The following is a 21212-nucleotide window of genomic DNA, read 5'->3' as shown; positions in this document are numbered from 1 at the left end:
CTGATGCATACACCTTATCAGCACGTTGCTTCCGAATTTGAACAGCTCGTCTGGTAGGTCATCGGCTCCTGCTGCATTATTATTCTTCAGCCGGTTTATTACTGTCTTTACTTCATCTTGGCCGGGCGGTATACATTCAATACCATATTCTGGGACTGGATCTGTGATATCTTCATTGTCTTCGTTAGTATTGGATACCATCAATTTGGAAAAATGTTCTTTCCATATGTCGAGCACTTTATTTGTATCAGTTACCAAATTACCTTGCTGGTCTCTACAGGAGGATGTGCCTGTACCAAAGCCATCAGTTTGATGCTTCACTTTTTAGTATTGATTGTAGAGTAGCCATATATGCCGCAGTTTTCTCTTCGGTAGCATCACGACACTGCTGGCCATACCATGGGTTCCTTGGTGGAGGTCTCTGGTATCCAAGTATGGATTTTACGGCTGTTTGCATGGAGTGGGCAATATTTTGCCATTCCGCTGATATGTTATCGGGACGAGGACTGCTTTCATTAAGCAATTGGGCCAGTTTAGTGGAATATGCTGTGGCTATCTGTTGTGTTTGCGGCTTATCGATGTCCAACTTTCGTGTTGTTTCTGTTCGTGCTTTATTTGAAACGTTTGGACGGGTACGTACCTTTGCTGCAACAAGTTAGTGGTCCGAGTCTATGTTTGCTCCTCTTAACGATCGTACATTCAAAACGCTCGATGAGTGTCTTCCATCTATCACAACGTGATCAACTTGATTTATTGTTCTTTGATCTGGAGACAGCCAGTTGCCCTTATGAATATCTAATTTTGGCTTTAAAATCACCTAGTATAATTTTAATGTCATGGCCAGGACAACGGTCATATGTTTCTTCTAGGCGCTCGTAGAATATATCTTTGGTCTGTTCGTCCTTGCCTTCGGTTGGAGCATGTGGGCAGATAAAGCTAGTGTTGAAGAATCTTGCTTTTATCCGTGTAGCAAGTCTTTCATTCACTGGGGTGAAGCTGGAGACCAGATGTTTCAACCTCCAATCCATCGCATTTCCTGTATGGCAGTTATATCGGCCTTGTAGTTTTCAAGTACAACTGCCAACGCGTAAATTGCACCTTCTCTATAAAGAGTGAGAACATTCCAGGTGCAGATTTGCGACGGTCGTCAATTTTAGAGGGGTTTGTTTTTCTTTTCTTTCGTTTTTTTTTCATCGTAGGCTGATTTTTTTTCTAGGGGAGGGTTACTTACGCGACGCCCAAACTCATGTTTTTAACGTTCTTATGGGTGAACACGCGGCACATGTTAGCTCACTATCGCGGGGAGGTCAGTGTCGACTTGAGATAAGAGAAGGACCAAGATAAATCCTGGACTTTGCAATGTTAAATCCGGTCAGGACCGTTCCTTGGTATCTTTCATCCCCTACGTCACCCAACGTCGTTCTTACTTGTTATAATTTCAGTTACACATCTTCAGTGTAAACCGCAAAACCACAGCAATTAAGAGTACACAATATATGCGACTGAGAATATAAACATAAACATTGCGGCAAAAAGGTAATCAGTTTCAAAAGGACTTTAGGCCGGTGCAAAACAACCAGTGTCATGTTTATTCCCACAATTGAAGATGTACCGTTGTACAGTCATTTTGGTCATTTCTCTTGAGGCACAATTGGCGGCGATATTTAAGTTTGATACCTTATATCATTATGACCAGTTCACAATTTGTGGATCTTTTCTATAGTACCGAACCAATGGATGCCATTATTCGCAATGCTTATTTGGCAGTGTTATTTTTTAATACAACTTTACGGGGAATTGTTGTGTGCATTTATCGTCGTCAATATGAAGAGTTTTTGGATAGAATTCGTTTATTGTATATTGATATGATGGTTTGTAACAAAATGTATAAGCATATATATGTTTTTAACCCTTATAATTTTCTTCTTTTAGCAATCTGAAGACAAATGGATACGCCAAAGACTTCAGGAGACCACGAAGGCCGCAAATAGTATTTCCAAGGTCAATTTGGTTATGGGTACTTGTTCGGTTATAAGTTTCTTAATATATCCCATATTTGCCACAACCAAAGGTGTGTACATACATGTGTATATCGAATAATGTGAGAAAAATAAGTGAAAACAAACACCATTAAACTGCGGTTTTTTTCTTCTTAGTTTTACCCTTTGGAATTTATGTGCCCGGTGTGGATAAAAACACTACTCCGTACTATGAAATTTGCTTTATATTGCAAACGATAATGGCACCGATTGGTTGTTGTATGTTTATACCGTTTACCAATATGATTGTGGCCAACGGAAACTGAGGCATTTAAGTCAAGTTTCAGCCGAGGAGGCCAGGAAGACAGTTATATGGTGCATTAAATATCAAACGGAATTAATCAAGTAAGCTCAGGCATGATTTTAAACTTAAATATATTGCTGAAATTATCTCATACGATTTGCTACTATTTTCTAGATATGTGGATACCTTAAATAATTTGATTACTTATACAAATTTAATAGAGTTTTTGGCATTTGGTGCAATGCTCTGTGCCATGATGTTTACTTTGGTAACGGTATGTATGGAATTTGGAAATGAAAGTTCCAACTTTTTAATATATGTATTTGTTATTTACAACGCATTTAGGTTGAAACCGTCAGTCAAATGCTATTGATTTGTATTTATATTCTGATGATTTTTGCCCAAAGCACCATACTCTATTATTACGCCAGTAAGGTGTTCGATGAAAGCTTGGAAGTGGGCACGGCAGCCTATGAGAGTGATTGGGTTGAGTTCGACATTGCCACTCAGAATATATTACGTTTACTAATATTGAGATCCCAAAAGCCGTGTGCGGTAAGAACTTGATATTTGTTTATGTTTGTATATCATCTATTTTTAATTTTCTCAGACTTTATTTTTTTATAATATTACATTCTCGCAGCATCATATTCTAAAGTTTCTATCACTTCTAATCATATCGAAAATGCTCCGGTCGAATTTTAATCTTCTGAAGCTGTACCTACGTCTCCTCAATTCAAGGCACCTACTACTATTTTAAGCGCATCTTCTTCAAGTGTTGATAATTCAATACCAACTGTCAGCTCATCTTTATACTTTGATTCATCATCTCCTTCAGATAAGATTATATCTACAACCTCTTCTAATAGTAAAAAACCTAAGCAACTTTCTTCTCTTATAGAGAATCTGGCGTCGGCGGATGTTCGGACTGGAACCCCGCAAAAATCATAAATCATTAAATATGGAACCGCTCATAAAAATGGTTTTTGTTTCGAGGTTCCCGTCAACTTCAAAATTGTTTTGCCTCAAAATGTATTTGTTATAGTGGTAGAGAAAGAATTTTGGTCTGCTAGAGCTTTTGTAAGGGAATTTATCGAAAAATCAGAAAAATTAGCGCAATTACCTCCAAGATCAACGAATTTTTCAAAAAAAAAACTCAAAAGTGGGTTGTAAATTTGTTATCAGAATGTCCGTGAAATAAATTCAAAATTAACTCGTCTTTAGGCAGACACACAGTGCGAAATATGAGCCCTTTAGCGGAACTTTACTAATAACTTTTAAAAGAAAGGCCGTAGATTCCTAAAATTTTGCAAAAATGTCCCTTATATTAGCGGATAGGGTGCAGCTCAAATTGGGCTACTTAGGCCCGCGGTTTCCCGTAGCGTTCATGCAATGCCGGCTGCCATTTTTACGTTTTACATTACTTTTTCAATCGATTTTGCTGCAAATTGGTATATTCAGTTTTCAAAGGATAGAAAACTTATGTACAAAATATTTTCAATATAGGTTCGCGTTTAGGTATAGCCCCCATTGAACGGTACCGGTAGATGGGACATTTTTTAAATCTTACAGACACAGTTTCCTATGTATTTGGTTGTATTTTGGCATTTTATGTTCTTCGTAGACAGAAAACTACTGTGCGATATGTTAGCATCGTAGATACGCGTTTTTGGTATAGCCCCCATATGATGGGTCCCTCATGTTAGGTATTTTAAATGTTGAAGACAGAAATTGCAACCGAGTTTGATGCAAATGCAAATTTTAAGATATGAGCGAATAAACATCCTCCTCACATAAAATCTGTCAACATAGGTCCACTTCTGGGTGAAGCCCCACAACCCTACACAGTAAAATGCCAATAATTTTTTGTTTTCATTTGTATCTATAATGTTTATTGGTCTATTTAGCAGGTCTGTACCATTAATTTTATTAATAATGTCCCTCAGATCAAGTTCATGTTGGAACTGCATTACAATTTTTAACGTATATTGGTACTTGCACCACAACAGGTGGTGGTATTCTTATTGCCATTGACACAACTTTTCCTGTTCCTGTTCTTAAATGCCGCCTTCGTCAGAAATTAATATTTATTATCGCCATTTATTGGCAATATCTTCTGTTGTTCAGAAACTATGCCTAAATGATCACATATTGGTGCTTGGTGATTTTAACTTGCCCTCTATAAAGTGGCTTTCATTACCTGATTCAGAATCTATGACTCCTCTAACATCAAACATGAATATTAGCCAACACTCTTTTGATATTATTAATAAACTTAGCGACTTTAACCTCTATCAAATAAATAATATATCAAATCTTTATAATAAAATGCTTGATTTAGTTTTTGTAAACATTTTGCAATACTTTGAAATCTTTAGAATTCCACCCATTTCATTTCCTGAGGATAAACATCATTCCACACTGTGTTTATCAATGATACAAAATTGTCTGTCTTCTAAACATAAGGCAAATTTGGTAAAAGATGGTTTAAATTATAAAAAACTAATTTTCAAAAGCTTAATATGCTCTTATCTTCCGTAAATTGGACTTCCGTGTGTCATTGTATGAATCTCGCAGATTTTGGCACGTCATCTTTTTAGCATCTTCATCGATGAATTTTATATGAGCGTGGACCCCAAAAGACGCTATTCATTTTTGGATCCAAAGAATGTCATTTACACCAATGCTTTGGCATGTCATTTTCACCAACTCTTTGCAATGACATTATCATTACGATGAGAGTTTTAACAACGTCGGTTGTTATTTCGAGTCTCCGACAACATCAAGCCTATTATAAATAAAAAGTCCACTAGACCATAGGTCTACCGCGAAAATCGAGCCTCCCGATTTTGACTTTAAGTTTTTTATCCACGTTTTTTGGACATTTTAGCATATAACGGCCAAACCATTGAGATTTTCGATCCAATACAAATACAAAAATTTTAGCCAACACAGTGATTAAGAACTCTCTAATAGATGGCAAAAGCATTGGAACACTCCTTCAGGCAGTTTTGGCTTTGAGAAGGTGCAAACTTTTCGGAAATTTTCGATAAATGGCACTGTGCTACAAAAGTTGACCAGAAAAATATTCAAGCGTTCTGATGCAAAATTCTATCTTGTTGGGATCCATGGACAACGGAGATGCCTTTAGTTCGTTTGGGTCACTTCGTTTTATTTTTTTATAACGGTAAAAATAGTGAAAATCTGGGTTTCTTACATTTTCAAATTTAAACGGGCATATCTTCTTCCTTTTAAAGTGGTGATTAATATCTTTCGAACAAGTTATTATTTTTTTAATCAATTCACAAACGGCTAACATATAATGGTTTCTGTCTGAAAACCTCCACAAAAAAAACTATAACTGAATTTTTTCGCGGTAGACCTATGGTCTAGTGGGCTTTTATGCTCAGTTCAATCCCAGGAATAAGAAACGCGAAGGGCCCATGAAGGTTTTCAAATCGCCCCGGCCTAGTACATATGCTTCAAAGATCGTCCTACACAGTTCACAACAAAGAAATATTTGCAATTGAACTCTACAAGGTGATAGCAATAATAGTGTTATAGGTTTGAACCAAAGCCACCATGTTCAGTACCTAATAGGCTGCGAGACGAAGTTCGCCGGGTCCCCTAGTACTTTATATATGTTATGTCATTTTCGATCAATATAGAGGACTCGAGGATTTACACTCATCCTGTATCCAAAAAAATACGACTTCAGTGTTGTGGGATAGAAGTACATGAAAAGAAATGTTTATTGGACAAAATGTAACAAGGGTTTTTGATGGACTATATCTCGAAAACCAATTAATAACACTGTGCAGCAGCATTTTTGGGGGGTGGAAAATTTTATTTGGAGATGAAAGCCCTTGATGAGTATACTAAGAACCTAAAAGGAAATTTTCGCCGTAGGTCAAGTTTCTGAGATATCGCGCGATGAAGTTTTTTATTTTTTCCCTTTAATACTTCGGAAAATTGCTCCATATCTCTGTTTGGCGTTGTTGTAGCTTCATTTTGAGGTGACATGTCTTCAGTCAAATCGAATGGCGAATCTTTTTGTAGAACATTTCATTCTTCTAACTCAATGCCTTTCATGTCCTTTTCGTCCTTTATTTCTTGAACCGTAGTGAAAGTACCACAAGATGAGATTTTTCAGCATCCAAATATTTTACAAAAATGTTGCTCAGAAGATTTTAGGTACAGTTCTCTTTGACAACTAATCGATTTTGTCGCGTTTTCATTGTAATTTTTGACATTTATTCGGACCTGGTTCAGAATTAATCTATGTTTGGTTTTTCTGGATATTCGCTATTTGTTATGTATAGGTATGTAGATATAACAATTGGTTATTGCTTATGTAGACATCTGGGGTGCTTCCGAAATATTTACCACAAATAGATATTGTAATGGGGAACACGTTAATAACAAATTTTCTTGGAGGATAGATCCGGTTATCTCAATTTTTGAACCGGATATTCCGACATTAAAACCGATTTTTGAACCGGATTTAAGCAACCGATTAAACTTATATGTATACCATTAAAAAGCTTATAGTGTTGTCAATCAAATTAATTCGCTTATGAAAACTTTTTAGTTGCAGTTCCAGAACAAAAACCCCATTTTTTAACCGTTTTTAAGGAAAACCAGTAAGGAAAGGATCAAAGTCGGGCGGGGCCGACTATATGATACCCTACACCACTGTGAATATATAAAATATAAATCGGAGCTATATCCAGATCTAAACCGATTTTGATATAATTTATTTCCAGACCGAATTCAGTCACACATTCCAAATATCATTGAAATCCGACTTATATAGAGTGTTTGGAGCAGCAAATACGCGAAATCGGCCGAAAATATATATGGGTGCTATATCCAAATCTGAACCGATTTCGATATAATTTGGCAAATTTATTTCTAGACTGAATTTAGTCACACATTCCAAATTTCATCGAAATCGGAAATATATAGCGTGTTTGGTACAGAAAATACGTGAAATCGGCCGAAAATATATATGGGAGCTATATCCAAATCTGAACCGATTTCTATATAATTTGGCACACTTATTTCTAGACCGAATTCAGTTACACATTCCGAATTTTATCAAAATCGGACGTATATAGCGTGTTTGGTGCAGAAAATACACGAAATCGGCCGAAAATACAGTTGAACCTCGATTATCCGGGAACCTCCATTATCCGTGATAGAAAATAAATGTTAGACTTTTTTCCATTTTCTCTATTTTTCGTTATAAACTTCATTATTCGGGAATAAAAACACACTTTCCAATTAATTTGATTAAGTAAACGAGAGGTAAACAAAATAAAACTGGAAATTCACCAATATTAAACAATTTGTGTATCACAACAATGGTATGGTAGCACAACAACCATGAGCCAAAGTCTATTCAGATGTATCTGATGTTGATGATATTGTGTATCCTCCTAAAATTTTTGGACTACCTTAACAAATATAATAAAAAAATGCTTATTTTATTATTATTGTACAATACTATGCCACTTTTATTTAAAAATGTGTTCGAAAACTGCATAAAAACATTGCCTCCATTATCCGGGAAAATCGATTATCCGTAATGCTTCCGGTCCCGACCATCACGGATAATCGAGGTCCGACTGTATATATGGGAGCTATATCCAAATCTGAACCGATTTCGACTATATGATAAATAAATCGGAGCTTTATCCAGATCTTAACCGATTTCGATATAACTTGGCTCATTTATTTCTAGACTGAATTCAGTCTCACATTCCAAATTTCATCGAAATCGGACATATATAGCGTGTGTGGTACAGGAAATACGTGAAATCGGACGAAAATATATATTGGAGCTATATCCAAATCTGAACCGATTTCTATATAATTTCGCACTTTTTTTTCTAGACTGAATTCGGTCACACATTACAAATTTCATCGAAATCGGAAATATATAGCGTGTTTGGTACAGAAAATACGTGAAATCGGCCGAAAATATATATGGGAGCTATATCCAAATCTGAACCGATTTCTATATAATTTGGCACATTTATTTCTAGACTGAATTCGGTCACACATTCCAAATATCATTGAAATCGGAATTATATATCGTGTTTGGAGCAGAAAATACACGAAATCGGCCGAAAATATATATGGGAGCTATATCCAAATCTGAACCAATTTCGATATAATTTGGCTCATTTATTTCTAGCCTGAATTCAGTCACACATTCCAAATTTCATCGAAATCGGACATATATAGCGTGTGTGGTGCAGGAAATACGTGAAATCGGCCGAAAATATATATGGGAGCTATATCCAAATCCGGACCGATTTCAATATAATTTTGCACACTTATTTGTAGACACATTCAAAATTTCATCAAAATTGGACGTATATAGCGTGTTTGGTGCAGCAAATACGTGAAATCGGGCGAAAATATATATGGGAGCTATATCCAAATCTGAACCGATTTTCGCCAAAAGCAATAGCGTTCTTCCTATGGCTAAAAAAGTTGTAGTCCCCAATTTTCAGGTGAATCGGACAAAAAATGCGACCTGTATGTTGCGAACAAAAATACATGGACAGACGGACAGACGGACGGACACGCCTAACTCAATGCCTTTCATGTCCTTTTCGTCCTTTATTTCTTGAACCGTAGTGAAAGTACCACAAGATGAGATTTTTCAGCATCCAAATATTCCACAAAAATGTTGCTCAGAAGATTTTAGGTACGGTTCTCTTTGACAACTAATCGATTTTGTCGCGTTTTCATTGTCATTTTTGACATTTATTCGGACTTGGTTCAGAATTAAACTATGTTTTGTTTTTCTGTACATTCGTTTTTTATACCCTACACCACACAGTGGTAAGGGGTATTATGTCTTTGTGCATTTGTATGTAACACACAAAAGGAAATGAAATGGACCCACAGTTTCTTTTGAGGACATACATATAATCACTTTCTGAGTCGATTTCTGCGTGTCCGTCCGTCTGTCCATGTATTTTTGTTCGCAACATACAGGTCGCATATTTTGTCCGATTCAGCTGAAAATTGGGGACTACAACTTTTTTAGCCATAGGAAGAACGCTATTGCTTTTGGCGAAAATCGGTTCAGATTTGGATATAGCTCCCATATATATTTTCGCCCGATTTCACGTATTTGCTGCACCAAACACGCTATATACGTTCAATTTTGATGAAATTTTGAATGTGTGCTTGAATTTTGTCTACAAATAAGTGTGCAAAATTATATTGAAATCGGTCCGGATTTGGATATAGCTCCCATATATATTTTCGGCCGATTTCACGTATTTCCTGTACCACACACGCTATATATGTCCGATTTCGATGAAATTTGGAATGTGTAACCGAATTCAGTCTAGAAATAAATGTGCCAAATTATATAGCAATCGGTTCAGATTTGGATATAGCTCCCATATATATTTTCGGCCGATTTCACGTATTTCCAGTACCATACACGCTATATATGTCCGATTTCGATGAAATTTGGAATGTGAGACTGAATTCAATCTAGAAATAAATGTGCCAAATTATATCGAAATCGGTTCAGATTTGGATATAGCTCCCATATATATTTTCGGCCGATTTCGTGTATTTTCTGCACCAAACACGCTATATACGTCCGATTTTGATGATATTTGGAATGTGTGACCGAATTCAGTCTGGAAATAAATGTGCCAAATTATATAGAAATCGGTTCAGATTTGGATATAGCTCCCATATATATTTTCGGCCGATTTCACGTATTTTCTGTACCAAACACGCTATATATTTCCGATTTCGATGAAATTTGGAATGTGTGACCGAATTCAGTCTAGAAATAAATGTGCCAAATTATATAGAAATCGGTCCAGATTTGGATATAGTTCCCATATATATTTTCGGCCGATTTCACGTATTTTCTGTACCAAACATGCTATATATTTCCGATTTCGATGAAATTTGGAATGTGTGACTGAATTCAATCTAGAAATAAATGTGCTAAATTATATCGAAATCGGTTCAGATGTGGATATAGCTCCCATATATATTTTCGGCCGATTTCGTGTATTTTCTGCACCAAACACGCTATATACGTCCGATTTCGATGAAATTTGGAATGTTAGACTGAATTCGGTCTAGAAATGAGTGTGCCAAATTATATAGAAATCGGTTAAGATCTGGATATAGCTCCGATTTATATTTTACATATTCACAGTGGTGTACGGTATCATATAGTCGGCCCCGCCCGACTTTGATCCTTTCCTTACTGGTTTCCAAACTAACTTTAAAAATTCAAAGAATTTTTTTCAATTTTAAAATTTTTCTCTAAAACGAAGCGAATGATAAATCTGGTCGGCATATACTTTGCACATCGCAATATTTGTATCTAACATCGATTAGGTTCGAATATGCATTGTATATACTGTGACCAACTGTACTCTATTATAGAGTACAGTACTCGTTGGAACTACTACCAAGCTTATATTTGTTGAAAAGTATTTCTTTCAATTTTGTTTTTAATCTGTGGTCAAATGTGACCAATACAGTCAAAATATCTTAAAGTGACGTGTACTTTATATGGGGCGTTGTGTGGGGGCTATACCAAAACGTAGTTGACCTACATAGCCCGCTTTCAATGTCAAAAGTCCTACGTACATATAATAAATTTTACCAACATTGCATCCACCTACTTCAATCCGTTCGGACGCTAGAGTGATTTCCACACACGGACAGACGGACATACTTGGCTATGTCGATGTAGAATTGCACGCTGATCAAGAATTTATATAGTTTGTTGTCTCTACAATGATTATTTCGAGTAGTTACAAACGGAATGACTAACTTGATATACGTCCCATCTTATGGTGGAGGGTATAAAAAGAAAAAGGCGTTATGTTTGGGTCGAACTTATACACCCTCCACCGCATTAAAACGCTGTATAACTCTATTCGACATACATATTCGCGAATAAATTTATATAAGTATTGCATTAACACGTTGATATATTTTAACCACTTTCTGTATGGAGGTTCTCGAAAACTTAACTTCATCCAATTCGCCTTATTATGAAATATACTATACTTTTGTAAAATGGTTCTTAATCGGCCTGGCCATCTAATTAAGAATGATATCGATTAGTTGTCAATGAGAGCCGTACCTAAAATTTTCTGAGCGACATTTTTGCAGAACATTTCGAAGCTGAAAAACGTCATCTCGTGGTACTTTTATAGCGGCTTCAAAAATAAAGGACGAAAATGACAATTGAAGGAAGCGTGTTAAAAGGTCGAAGTGCTCTACGAAAATAATCCTGCAGACATGGCATCTCAAAAATAAGCTAAATTAACAGTGAACAAAGATATAACGCTAATTCCTGATGGCTTAGAGGGTCTCTAGCAAAAACTTCATCACGGCGGATTTGCCCTTCGGGGTTCTTAATATACTCAACAAGGCCTTTCTTCCCCAAGAGGAATTTTCCGTGCCCCAACATTTGTGTTCACAGTGTAATTGAGCTAGAACTCTATATATCGGTCCACTTTTTTGTTGTAGCACCCACATAACGGTACGCCCGATTTCAGTTATTGTGGGGATTTAGCAACATTTTCTGACCGAATTAGCTTTAATTTGGTATTTGGGGTTACCTAGTGGTTAACAAACTTTTCCACGAAAAATTTTGGACATAGTACCACGATTTGAAATAACTCCCATATAACGGTACCATTCGGTATCAAGTATTTTTACGTTTCTAGCTACATTTTCTGGCCGAATTATCCTTAAATTGACATTTAGTGTTTAGTGTTCAAAAAACTTCTTCACCAAAAATTATGGGCATAGGTCCACGTTTTGTTATAGTCCCCATATAACGATATCACCCGATTTGAGTTATTTTACAGTTCCTGACCGAGTTAGCTATAATTTAGCATTTAGGGTTATTACCAAAAATTTTGGACATAGGTCCATGTTTTAGGATAGCTCCCATATAACTAACTGCACAGCCCAGTTTGAGGTATTTTAAAGTTTTTGCATAATTTTTATACCCTCAGTCTTTAGGCTATGAAGGGTATATACACTTTCATACGGGCAAAATGTGCCTCATCGAAATAATGGTTTTAGACCCCAAGTATGTTTGGACGAAATGTGTTTCAGACAATTTGGAGTCGATTGAGCAATGTCCGTCCGTCTGTCTGTCTGTCTGTCTGGCTGGCTGGAGCGCACGATAACTCTCGAAGGGATGAACCGATTCGGTTCAAATTTTGGCTTCCGTAATATTTTGTCCAAACTTAGTTTAAGTTCGAAGATGAGCTATATCGGTCCACTCCTTCCGGTACCTCCCCCACAAAAGTTCGAAAATGTTCGGAAAATTTGTACGCAAGATAACTCTTGAAGCGTGTAACCGATTTGGTCCATACTTTGCCCATCATGGAGCGTGTACCAGACTTAGATTAGGTTTTAATATGGACTCAATCGGTCCACTCCGTCGGGTACCTCCCACACAAAATTTTGGAAAAGTTCAGTTTAGGAACATCTCTCGAATCGCTTTGATTTTTGCTTTAGCAACTTGTATTCACTGCCCTCCATACGACGGTATAAGTTTCATCAGGGGCAAGTCCATACTTCCTGAGAAAATAGCTTAAAGTTGCAAAAAACCCCTATGACACCGTGTGAGGAGGTTGGAGGGCAAAATAACTCTCGAACAGGTCTGCCGATTCGGTCCAAAGTTTGGCCTTAGTAATATTTTGTCCAAACATAGTTTAAGTTCGAAGATAAGCCATATCGGTCCACTCCTTCAGGTACCTCCCCCACAAAAGTTCAAAAATATTCGGAAAAATTGTGCGTACGATAACTCTTGAAGAGAGTGGCCGAATTGGTCCATACTTTACACATCCTAATATATCTACCAGATATAGATCAGGTTCAAATATGGACTATATTTGTCCACTCCATCCGGTACCTCCCACTCAAAATTTCGGATACATGTTCACTTTAAGACATGCTTTCGAATCACTTTGATTTTTGTTGAAGCAACTTGCATTGCTACCTCAATTGCGATGGTAAAAGTTGTTTCAGGGGTAAGTTCATACTTCTTGAGCAAACATCCCTGAAGTTCTAAAAAAACCCCTATGGTACCATATGTAGTGGCTGGAGATCCATTCTTTTTAGTATCTCCTCCGCAAAACTTTTGATATTAAATCCTAATCAACATTTTTGTCAGTTCAAACGCCCAAAATTTTTAAAACTCCCTAAATACATGGGTTTTTTGGAAAAAAAAAATGTTTCAATATACACAGGCTGAGGGTATATCTCTGTCGGCAAAGCCGACTGATACTTTTTTACTTGTTTTAGTATTAAACCTTGTTTAAATGAAAGTGCTATTCTTGCATATTCTACTCATAGGTATATCCTTGACTTTAATAAACAAAAGGGAATTAATTTTGCATTATATTTATTAAAGTAAATAAACTAGTGGTGGCGGAACTTAACACCCTTTTTACTTGTTTTTGACATATATTGCTTTGTTTAATTTTATATTGCTTAATTATTTCTTTGCAGATTTTGGTTGGCCGTGTTTATCCGATGAATTTGGAATTGTTGCAATCATTGCTCAATACAACCTACACATATTTTACACTACTTCGAAATGTATACGAGTAAAATACCTATTGCTTATTTTATAAATTGATAAACTATGTTTGGTAACATACATTTATTTTTTATTTATTAGAAATGAATAGAAAATCAGCAACATACAATATACATTTCTAACATAATTTTAATAATTGTTTACATTACGTTTACTCTGGTTTACTACAACTGTTTAAATATTAGCTTTATTAGTCAGTAGTACATACATACATAATAATGTGAACAATATGAGATTCTCTTAAATAAATACATATAAACCATTCTTTAGGTTTAATTGCAACAAATTCAATCAATAACACTTGTGTTTTCATAAACTTCTTTAATAAAATATTAAAGCAAACAACAAAATACATAAATAAATACAAGAAAATCATCTGATGCAGTAGAATAAAATTATGGAGTTACAAGCAAGTCCCATGTTTACTGTTTATTTAATAACAAACGCTACCAATGTATTTTCATCTTTAAATACTTTTTAATACCTCGAAATAAAGGTTAAGGTGAATAATCCAAAAAAAGTTTATACATGTTGGAATATATCCACAAAATTAGATTTTCCATATTTTGTTCAGGGCGTTCGAGTTGTCAAAAAACAATAACCTCAAAGAGTTTGGTAGCGATTGCTTTGTTGGTAACATAAACGTTTATTCTGTTCTCTCTTTTGCTAGCTTTATTATTAAACAACTAAGAACTCCGCCAATAGAACAATTAGTGCTTATAAGTGGGAAGTTTTTGCGGATCCTGAAACTACAATGCTCATATATGAGAAAAATTAAAGAACAAAAAAATCGCCGGAGGGGGTTTTAAATAAATCGCGGCCAAAATTCACATTTGTATATTTTTAGGTTTTCAGGGTTTTGCATGAAAATGACAAGCTTTATAAAAATGGGACCCGAAAACATTTTGTAACTGTGAGAATTCTCTATAATAGGAGTTTTTCTCTAGGTTTTATAATTTTTGAGATATATAAGTTCAAATTGGGACATTCCCCTAACTCCATCGTCTGTTTATAAAACAATGTCATGACTGCAATGTCCCAATTTAAACTTACATATCTAAAAAATGGTACAATCTATGAAAAAATTACAAAAGCCAATCATGTAGAGAATTTTCTCTAGTCCCATTTTGATAAGACTTGCCGTTTTCAAGCAAAATCGTGAAAACCTAAAAAAACAAGTAAGAAAAGTCTATAGTCGGACGGAGCCGACCATGGGATACCCTATACCACTATCACTGGAACGGAACTTATTTTCAATGATTGTGAAAATTTAATTATCAAATATCAGAGATGTAATGTATAATACTTATGACCAAAACCAAAAAGTTATCTAGCATGACAAAGACATTTTTGTAGCAGGAAAGGAAAATTTAGTTCACACAAACTAAAATGTAATGAAACCCACTTATGTAGTACTACTCCTTCCGTTGTTTAACCGCTACGTTATTGAATTTTTTTTCACGTTGATTTGTACGCTTCTTCTTCATCATAAACTCAAACTTTGTTTAAAATTTTGAGGGTTATTATTTTGACCTACAGAGCCGCTACAAAATTGGTTAAAATGTAGTTTTTTGTCCATTTCACCCCCTGAACATTTCACGATCATCACCAAAAACTAATCACTTCTATTCTGGCCCGAACCCAACCTCCTTAAAAAATTCGTTACAATCGGTCCATAATTGCGGCCTTAAACTTGTTTACATTTTGTAATGGACAGACGTAGGGGATGGAAGATACCAAGCAACGGTCCTGACCGTTTTTAACATGGCAAAGCCCAGGATTTATCTTGGTCCCTCTTTCATCTCAAGTGGACACTGACCTCCCCGTGGTATCATCTGGGGAACTGCTTTTAACACCCGTTAAAGGTAGTGAGCTAACATGTGCCGCGCGTTCTCCCATAAGAACGTTAAAAACTTGGTTTTGGGCGTCGGGTTAGTAACCCTCCCCTAGAAAAAAACAGCATACTATGAAAAAACGAAAGAAAAGAAAAACAACCCCCTCTAAAGTTGACGAACCCCGCAAACGTTTTAAGGACCATGATCTGCGAATCTGCACCTGGAATGTTCGCACTCTTTATAGAGAAGGTGCAGTCTTCGCATTGGCAGACGTACTTGAGAAGTACAAGGCCGATATTACTGCCATACAGGAAATACGATGGATTGTGAAAGGCGTCACAACAACACCTAAAGGTGACGCACTGTATTATAGCTGCCATGACGTAAAGCATGAGTTTGGTTGCGGATTTGTAGTTAGTCTGAGACTAAAACATCTGGTATCCAGCTTCACTCCATTGAATGAAAGACTTGCTGCAATTCGAATAAAAGCTAAATTCTTCAACATCAGCTTTATTTGCGCTCATGCTCCCACTGAAGAAAAGGACGACCAGACCAAAGATATATTTTACGAGCGCTTAGAAGAAGCATATGACCGCTGCCCTGCCCATGACATTAAAATCATTCTAGGCGATTTTAATGCCAAAATTGGAAAGGAGAATATCTTTGCCCCAACAGTCGGGAAATTCAGTCTCCACAGTGAAACATCTGACAATGGTATGAGGCTGATAGACTTTGCAGCTGCAAAAAACATGGTAGTTAGCAGTACCAGATTTAATCATCTCGATATTCATAAGGGCACCTGGCTGTCTCCATATCAAAGAACAAGTAATCAAATTGATCATGTTGTGATAGATGGAAGACATTCATCGAGCGTGTTGGATGTACGATCGTTCCGAGGCGCAAACATTGATTCGGACTAGAGGCGGGCGCGTGTCGTGCCGTGAGTAGTGCGTGTTCGTGCCTTCTCGAAAAACGCCGTGTTTGTGCGTGTCGTGCCGGTATATATTTTTGGCCGTGCGTGATCGTGTTTTTTTGTTGGACACGGTTTTGCACGACACGACTAAACACGATCTGCACTATGTGACACGATCGTGCTAAATGTTTGGTCTCCCTTTAGAAGTCGTGCAAGAGAAGAGAGACTAATGCACAAAAAAGTTTGAGCACCACGGATCTGACTGTATTATCTGTTGTGGATGATGTTATTGAAAAACATTCTCTTCCCGAATTGGGAAAACTGATTGACTGTCCAAAAAACGTTGTAAGATATTTTAAACACTCGGAGCTAAATAACAAATTGTCGAAAATATTAAAAGAATATATAAGAACATATTGGGATTCAACATATTGTTACGGAATTAGATTTAACTAATGTCCGTGTAGACGTTGTTTTATTCCCCGACACGATTTGTACCAAATAAAACAGGGTTCGTTTTAGATTACGTTTCTACAATGCTTTATTTACTTTATTACACTTATTCAGAACCGACTTTAATTATTAAGCACACAGCAAATCTCTAGTTAGCACGCAGCTACTCTTTTACCGATCTGTTCAGTTCAACGCTTAAAACACAACTCAACTCAATGTTGCCATTCGTAACTCTATTTATACCCAAAATCTCCTTGGTCTAGAAATATCTAGAACATATGGCAACCTCTCGAATCTGTGCAGCGAACACACAGACCCACATTCGCACTAAGCGAACAACCATACTCACATACATACAAGTAGACAAGCACAGTAATGACGTAATTACAACAACAAACAACTACACGAAATACAAGAAGTAGGAACTAAACGGTAATTACATTATTATGGCAAAACAAACAAAAGAACATTAACAAAAGGTAATGTAACGACTAGAATGATGAAGAGAGTTCTGCATGGTAGTTGTTGTTGCTTAAATAAAGTAACTGCGTAATACAAACTTTACGTTATAATTCAAATTTTTAAATTAACGGAAATAAAACTAAACTAACATAAACCTATCAGTTACATTCGTAACATTGCCTCCCGCTTAAGCCTGTTCGTCCCGAATAGGCACAGTTCCCTCTCGGTGGTATGGGCATTGGTAACACTGCCTCCCGCTTAAGCCTGTTCCTCTTGACTAGACGCAGTTCTCTTTCCGTAGTGGTGACAACCGATTTAGATGTAACCTCTACTGCGTCAGCTTTGGACTTTCGCTCTTCTGGTCGATGTTGCTTTCTTTCCCGGAATCGCGACGTTATACCTTCTTTCCTCGTGGTCAGCCTCCTAAGTACCACCTGTTCTTCATCGGACTTGTCCTTCCTTGCTGTATGCCCGTTTTTCGATGGACATTTCCTCGACATACATCTTCGCTTTTTCCCTCTCGTTACGGGATTTTTCCGCTTTCCTACGGGCCAATTGTCGGCGGCTTCCACCTTCAGCGTACGGATATCGACAGCGATCTCGCTGGATTCTGCCTTCGGGCGGTATTTGCTTTTCTCGTTGTAGCCCACACTTATCGGTATTTCCACATTGGACCATGTCATCACGCGGTGCTTTATGTCCAGGTTGATATCGAAGGCAATCATGAAGTCTACACCAAGTATAACTTCGTCCATAATATCGGCCACTACAAAATCGAAATTTACAGATTTTCTACCCATGCTCATCCTTTGGTAGGCCTTTCCATGCACCATTGTAGTCTCGCCTGTGGCCGTCCGCAATTTGACTTCATTTAACGGCAATACCTTCCCTTTCACCAAATCCGGTCTAATAAAGACTTTGTTGCACCGGTGTCCAATGTCAAGGTACGCAATACACCATTGATAAAGCCTTTAACCGTTAAGTTGTGATTCTCCTGCTGGACTATGGCTATAGAGATAGTGGGACCATCGTTTTCATCCCCTGCCAGCGGCGCCTCGTGATTGACGGAATTCATTTAATTTGATTCACCTGATGTCTCTCTTTCCAGATTCTTGGCCACCGGTTGGTCGTCGCTTTTTGAAGGCGGTGAGGTGGATCTGGGCCTTGGTCGTTGTAATATGCATTCTCGTGCAATGTGTCCAGCTTTACGACAGTTGTAGCAAGTCTTTCTCGTTTTTTCAGCCCCTCGTTTCACACGCATTAGTGCATCTTTCAGATGATCGACAACGGTCTGGGAATTGTTGTCCTCAACTTCCAGCCTCCTCACGTTGTAAGCTTTAGGTTTCACCAGCATCCTCGCGGTTTCTTGGGCCAGGGCAAATGACACGGTTTCTGCAAACGTTCCTATCGGTGCCGCATACGTCGCAAATTTTATCTCTGGATCGCGAATACCACTTGCAAATGTCTCAATTTTTATGCGGTCCACCAATGGATGTGTCTCTCCTGGATATGCCAACTGCGCCAACCGCTCTATATCAGCCGCAAAGTCTTGTAAAGTCTCATTTGGCTTCTGGACTCTTCCCCTCAGTTCCATTCGGTAAATCTCTTGCTTGTGTTCACTACCGTACTTGCGTTCAAGAGCAGCCATTATATCTCCATAGTTGTTCCTAGAAGCGGCGGGAATACTCTGTAATACGTCAGCAGCATCACCTTTCAATGCCATCAGGAGTGATACCGCCTTGTCATTGTCGTTCCAAGAATCTCTAGCAGCCACTGTCTCGAACTGTAATTTGAACACATTGAAAGAGGTAGAGCCGTCGAACACTGGAGGCTTAATTTTTAACGTGTTATGGATAGCTCTCACTGGGCCGCCTTTGATTTCCAGTTCCGACATTTTCTTCTCAAGGTTCACAAATTTCTCATCATGGGCCAGAACTTTCTCGTCAACAGACAAAATCTTTTTATCTAACTCTTTCATTTGTACCTCCACGTCTTCTACTCTCTTTTCAATCACCATCGTGATGTTCTCGAGTTTCTCGTTAATTTTTCTAGAGTTCTCTTCTAACTTTTCCTCTAATTTTCTGGAATTTTCTTCGCTCTTTCTGGACATCTCTTCCAACATCTTACAGTTGTCAGATTTCATTTCCGCCATAAGTCTGGAAGTTTCTTCATTTTTCTTATTCATTTCCAGCATCATCATAGCCAGCATTGATTTCAAATCGTCACCCCTGGCAGCTACCGACGAAACTTCCTCAACGCTGGATTCGCCCTTTGCCGATAACTCGACTTCCTCCTTACCGTCGAACTCATATTCATCGATGTTCATTCCACGGCGCTCGAACTCTTCCAACAAGCGTTTTTGTAGTTCGGCCTTGTTGCCAGTAGAACACAACTCCAACTTACTTAGCTCCTTCTTCAAGTCTTCCACTCGTAGATCCTTAAACTTCATTGTAGGATGATCGTAATCTCACTGCTGACACCAATTGTTACGGAATTAGATTTAACTAATGTCCGTGTAGACGTTGTTTTATTCCCCGACACGATTTGTACCAAATAAAACAGGGTTCGTTTTACATTACGTTTCTTCAATGCTTTATTTACTTTATTACACTTATTCAGAACCGACTTTAATTATTAAGCACACAGCAAATCTCTAGTTAGCACGCAGCTACTCTTTTACCGATCTGTTCAGTTCAACGCTTAAAACACAACTCAACTCAATGTTGCCATTCGTAACTCTATTTAAACCCAAAATCTCCTTGGTCTAGAAATATCTAGAACATATGGCAACCTCTCGAATCTGTGCAGCGAACACACAGACGCACATTCGCACTAAGCGAACAACCATACTCACATACATACAAGTAGACAAGCACAGTAATGACGTAATTACAACAACAAACAACTACACGAAATACAAGAAGTAGGAACTAAACGATAATTACATTATTATGGCAAAACAAACAAAAGAACATTAACAAAAGGTAATGTAACGACTAGAATGATGAAGAGAGTTCTTCATGGTAGTTGTTGTTGCTTAAATAAAGTAACTGCGTAATACAAACTTTACGTTATAATTCAAATTTTTAAATTAACGGAAATAAAACTAAACTAACATAAACCTATCAGTTACATTCGTAACAATATATTATGCTTGAGAGCATATACCAAGTCCAGAATGAGATTAAGAGTATTTTGCTAGCATTTGCTAGAATGAGTTGGATCGTATATCTGGCTTAAAGTTTTCATTGCTAGAACTTCTATTGTGTTTTCATAAAGAGTGTTCCGAAATATTAAACTCGGAGAACTACCCTACTATGTACATTTTTGCCTTTGGTCTAAAAAACTTTTTCAGAGTTTTTGGATCAAAATTGCAAAAATACGAAAAATGAAAAAGTCTCCAATTAATACAGAAATTGATACATATTATCGAGTGCCGCATCAAGCCAGACTGATGTTTTAAACTTTTGGAAACAGTATAATCTAAAATATTTGAAACAATTATACTTTACGAAATTCATACGATTTCAACTGTCAATTCCTTTGTGTATACCCAAACGAAAACTCATCTGAAATCGATTGGATATCATTTGACGTTTTAGCAATGGAATTGACAGTTGAAATCGAGTGG

General features: G+C 37.1%; 1 pseudogene; it reads left to right on the top strand.

Moving 5' to 3' along the window:
- Positions 1-1584: 1584 nt before the first annotated feature.
- LOC141392829 (odorant receptor 30a-like) lies at positions 1585-13973 on the top strand (annotated as a pseudogene).
- Positions 13974-21212: the final 7239 nt, after the last annotated feature.

The sequence above is a fragment of the Musca autumnalis genome, unplaced genomic scaffold (assembly GCF_047663935.1).
Source record: "Musca autumnalis isolate F117 unplaced genomic scaffold, ASM4766393v1 scaffold_2, whole genome shotgun sequence".
Classification (NCBI taxonomy): Eukaryota; Metazoa; Arthropoda; class Insecta; order Diptera; family Muscidae; genus Musca; species Musca autumnalis.
The sequence above is the reverse complement of the archived record's forward strand: the minus strand, read 5'-3'. Positions and strand labels throughout refer to the sequence as shown.